Here is a 5,512-nt window from a genome sequence, read left to right as displayed (position 1 = left end):
TACATGAAACAAAAACCAATAGAAAAAAAGAGAAAGAAATCCACAATTATATTTGGGTACATTAGCATGCTTTTCTCAATAACTGATAAAAGAAGACAGAAAATCAATAGGAACACACTAGTCTTGAACGCTATCAACTTATTTAACCCAATTGACATTTACAGAACACTTCGCCCAAAACAGCAGAATGCACATTCTTTTCAAGTTCACATGGAATAGTTACAAAAATAGACCATATTCTGAGACATGAAACAAGTCTTAAGAAATTTTAAAAAATTGAAATGTTAGATAGTATGTTCTCTGACCACAACAGAATTAAATGAAAAAAAATCAACATCAGAAACATATCTGGAAAATTCCTGGATATTTGCGAATTAAATAACACATTTTTAAATAAAGCATAGATCAAAGAAAAAGTTTACATGGGGGAAATAGAAAATATTTTGAACTAAATAAAAATGAAACCACCCCATAATAAAATTTGTGAGATGCAGCAATGGTTAGAGGAAAGATCATGTCAATAAATGCTTATATTGGCAAGACCTCAATCAGTGATATAAATTTCTATGTTAAGAAACTTTAAAAAGAAGAGAAAGTTAGGGGCAGGCCCTGTGGCATAGGGTTAAGCTCATGCACTCTGCTTTGGTGGCCCAGGGTTCGCAGGTTTGGATCCTGGGCATGGACCTAGCACCACTCATCAAGCCACGCTATGGTGGCATCCCACATAAAACAGAATAGGATTGACACAGATGTTAGCTCAGCAACAATCTTCTTTAAGCAAAAAGGGGAAGATTGGTAACAGATGTTAGCTCAGGGCCAATTCTTCACACACACAAAAATAAAATAAAAGAGGAGAAAAGAAGAGACAGTTAATCCCAAAGTAAGCAAAAAGAAGGAAATAATAAATATGAGGAGTATTCACTGAAATAGAAAATACAAGAACAGTATAGAATATCAAAATAAAAAACTGGTTATTTGAAAGATCAATAAAATTGAAAAAGCTGTGGTAAGACTGATGAAGAAATAAGAGAAGACATAGGTTTCCAACAACAGGACTGAGTGACAAGACATCACTGTAGGTCATGCACACGTTGCAAAATTAATCAGGGAATAAAATGAATTTATGGCCATACATTTCTAACTTATGTAAAATAGGCAAGATTCTTGGAAGCAGTAAATGACAAAAGTTACTTGTGATTCTAACAAACATTGAAAGGAGAAATAAAAACAATTCTACATGATTTTTAGGATTAAGTCTTGAAATCAGGTAGTGTAAGACCTCCAACTTTGTGTTTCTTTTTAAAAATTACGTTTCTTGGTGTCTATTCCCAGTTGTTTGTATTTCCATGTAAGGTTTAGAATCTGCTTCCTGAAAACAGAAGACTCCTCCCAAATCACTCTGTGGGACCAGCGTTACCCTGATGTCAAAGACAAAGATGTTGCAATAAAAAGGAGACTACTGATCAACATTTCTCACAAATGTAGATGCAAAGAATTCTTTACAAAAGTTTAGCAAATCAAATTCAGCAATATATAAAAAGGAGGATAAATCATACCCAAGGGGATATAGTTCAGTAACACAAAATTGGTTTAACATTTGAAAAACAATCATTGTAGATTGTTTCTCAGCCTTTTGGCGAAGAGCAGGTGTAGTATCTCTTCTTATCAGTTGAATATCTGACATACCCTCTAACCAGAAGAAAACAGACAAAGGAAAAGGAAATCAATTATTGTAATTCACCACGTTAACAGACTAGAAAGTAGAAACCATATGAGCATCTCAATAGATGCAGAAAATAATTTGACAAAATTCAATACCATTTAAAGAAAAGACTCTCAGCAAATCTAGGAAAAGAACAAAAATTCTTCAGTGTGACAAAGGGCACCTACAAAAAACCTAAAGCTAACATCATACTTCATGGAAACTTTACATGGAAACGCAAACAACTGCTAATAGTCCAAACAATTTTTAAAAACCTACAAAGTCAGAGGACTTACACTACCTGGTTCCAACACTTAACCCTAAAGCTATAGTAATCAAGATGGGATAAGAACAGATAGATATATCAATGGAACGGGATGACGTGTCTGTATAGATCTAATTGATTTCCAAGAAAAGTGTCAATTGATTTTCAACAGCTTCCAAGGTCATTCAAAGAAGGAAAAGATCTTTTCAGTAAATGATGTGGAAACAGTCAGACAGCTATGTATACAAAACAAAAGAGAGAGAGAAAGAGAGAGAGAGAAAAATTGAAGCTTGCCCTTGGCTCTTACCTTATACCATCTACAAAAATTAATACAAAATTGATCATAGACTTAAACAAAAGAGCTAACCCTGTAAAACATCTAGAAGAAAACATAGGAAAAATCTTTGGGATCTTGGGTTGGGCAAAGATTTTTTTAAATAGAACCAAAAAAAAAGCATGAAGAAAAACTTAATAAATTGGATTTCATCAAAATTAAAAAGTTTGACTCTTCAAAAGACACTGTTACAATGAAAAGTCAAACCAGAGACTAGGAGAGAATATTTCTAAAACACATGTCCATAAAGGCCTTATATTCGGAATATGCAAAGAATTCTTACTACTTGATAAGAAGACAAGTAACTCAGTAAAAATAACAGTTGAAAGATTTGACCTAACACTTCACCAAAGATATACAAATAAAAAGATTTTCAATATCATTAGTTATCAGGCAATTTCAAACCGTAATGAGATAGCACCAGTATTGCTAAAATTAAAAGACTGACAATAAATGGGTGAATAAAACTGACAAAAAACATGGAATGGTAAATTTGAGACTTGTGCGTTTTATTACATACAAATTACATCTTAATTTAAAGATGGCTCCTTAAAAAGTTTGTAATTACTGAGATAATTGAAAAACTGTTTTAGTCATTCATATCTGAACTGAGAAATTTCACCATAACAATTTCAATGTATTTCAGTGTTTCTATGCATTATTAATATTAATAGAAGTAGTAATGGTGCAAATAGTAAAGAGAGAGTGCTCTGAGTGTATGTAAAATACATCCTCCTATCTTCCTTGGTGATTTAATCAGTCTTGTTGCTGGATCTGACATAAGCGAAATATTATTATAATTTAGGTTGTGGACATTTCCAGGGTAAGCGTGATCAATACAGGAAATTTTATGCTGATGATAAATTAAAATGTCTATCTTACCACAGAATGACTGCACAGGAAGAAGCAAAGTTAACTTTCATTCTTCCCCTTCACTGGATAAAATAAGCCTGCCATTCAGAAGAAAAAGAAATAAGTTGGATGCATATAACAGAAAACTCAATTTAGTATGAATTACCCAATTAGAGCTCTTTAAGTTCTTTTAGTTTTTGTTTGTTTCCTAGGATAAGGAGTGCATGAAGTAGGAAGTCTGAGACTGGTGAAGTGGCTCCATAATGCCACTAGTGACCCTGGCCTTTTCTCTCTTTCCACTCAGCCTTTGATTAGATTCTTCATGCCTATCTCCTCAGGGTTGGAAAGTGGCTGCTCTGCCTCCAGCATCATATCAGTGTTCCAGGCAGGAAGAATGGAACGGGCAAAGAGCCCAACATGTTTGTCAACCTGCTTTTAAAGAGCTTTCTGAGAAGTCACTGTAATGATGGCTGCTTACATTTCATTAGCCAGAAGACTCTCCCTGACCATGCACACCTGCAAGGAAGGCAAGAAATTTCCTTTTGTTGAAAATCAGGAAACATTGATATTGCAGCAACAATTGGGATTCTGATGGTAAGGAATAAAGGGGAATGCATATTTAATAGGCAACAAAGTGCCTGCTTCAGCCTCTCTCCCCCGCGATCAATGGATGGCTTTTGTTATTGTTTTATATTGAAGACGTTATATCTGTACACAAAATTTTAAACTAATTAGGTTTTGGAACTTTATAGACCTAGAGAATAGTTTGACTATTTGTATAGTAACCTCTGCTTTTCCCTGGTGTAAATTTTGAAGAAAAGTGAAAGAATGGTTTCCTACGGCATGGAGTGGCTGAGGCCTATCTGCATCTAGCTAAAGATGTGTTCTTTCAGATTCTCCTAATCTTGACCCACAAAACATTAAAGAAAAGGGTTTTCATTTTTCCAAGAAACACATGGATTGGGTTACCCCTACCTAAGACTTTTAAATATATGTCTGAATTGTGCCTACTCAAAATGCTGATTCATCGAAAAACTACACAAACACCAACTATCTAATCTTATTTTTTTTTTTTTTAACAAGGATGTGGATACTTGGTAAATAGCATCCTGGAATGCTTATCAATGAGGAATTTTAATCTAACATGATTTCTCACTTTGTCTCAAAAAAGAGTTAACGTCAGTCAGTGGATTGTGAAGTAATTCATTTACTTTAAGGATGATAACCATTTTCAAAAGCAACTGTGATTTTGAGAAAAATATAGATACATTTAGAAACAATGAAGAATACAGAAGAATTTCTGCCAAGTGAATAAAATGATGATAAAAGAGAGGCCTAGGAAATCTGGATTTTGTTCTTTATTCCTCTACTCTGATTTTCTAAGACTTGCAGAAATTTCCTTTGACTCTACATAATGTCAAAAACATCCAGATGCAAAATGAAAAAGGTTTTGCTATCTTTTAGACATAACTTTCCTCTATCTGCACTTCAATTTTTTCTACACTCAGAAGGAATTCTTGTTTCTTACCTACTGTGAAGAGATTTTCCTTTAAAGTTTGAATTCTTTAGCAAAATTGATTCCATTGCATGAACAACATACAACTTCACTATGGGGAAAAGGACTTTATGGCTGTCATTTTAGACCCTTTTCTTCCTGTTCAAAAACAACTTCCTAACTGAAGCAAGTTTGGAGCAGCTGTAATTAATAGAGGTTTAACTTGGAATAGAAGAAAAGAAAAACAAAGGGAAACAAAATGAATACTTATTGAGTACGCTAGTGATGTGCTAGGCCTTTTCATATATCTCATAGAGCAAATGCTGATTCAGGAGGCAGAAAACCTGATTTCCAGACCTAGTTCTGTCATTAACAGGTTTGAGATGTTAGACAGACCCACGTCCATGCCTGGGCATCACATTTCTTAGTTACACGTGGGGATGTGGGACAACTGATACCTAAATTAAAAGAGGCAGGATTAGTTCATTTTCTGGTGAGTGTTTTCTCAAAGGGGAATGTGGATGTAACGTGAGTCAAACGACATCCTTTGTGGTTTATTATATTTACGAAAATGATCCATATTCTTCGGGAATAATCTCACTGAGCCTCTCAAAGCAAAGTGTCCCGCAGGTTTGCCTCAGCCATGGTGGAACGGGCTCCTTGACTGACACATTACCCCTGACTCCTAGAAAAGCTTGATGAACTTGTATGGACTTGTAAGGCTTAAGTACAGGCCAGGCTTGAATAATTGACCCACTAGAGACAATCATTTTGTCAGTTGACTAAATAATATTTATATTTGCCATTTACTTAGCATATACTTTTTTGCTAGGCAATGAGATTTTCATATATTATCTCGAATCT

The 5,512-nt window shown here is 34.5% G+C and overlaps 1 pseudogene; it reads left to right on the top strand.

Moving 5' to 3' along the window:
* The first annotated feature begins 1,617 nt into the window (after positions 1-1,617).
* Positions 1,618-1,746, top strand: LOC124244308 (uncharacterized; annotated as a pseudogene).
* The last annotated feature ends 3,766 nt before the right edge of the window (positions 1,747-5,512 follow it).

This window comes from Equus quagga, chromosome 8, assembly GCF_021613505.1.
Source record: "Equus quagga isolate Etosha38 chromosome 8, UCLA_HA_Equagga_1.0, whole genome shotgun sequence".
In the NCBI taxonomy this organism is placed as follows: Eukaryota; Metazoa; Chordata; class Mammalia; order Perissodactyla; family Equidae; genus Equus; species Equus quagga.
Note: the sequence above shows the minus strand (reverse complement) of the source record. Positions and strands in the feature narration are given on the sequence as shown.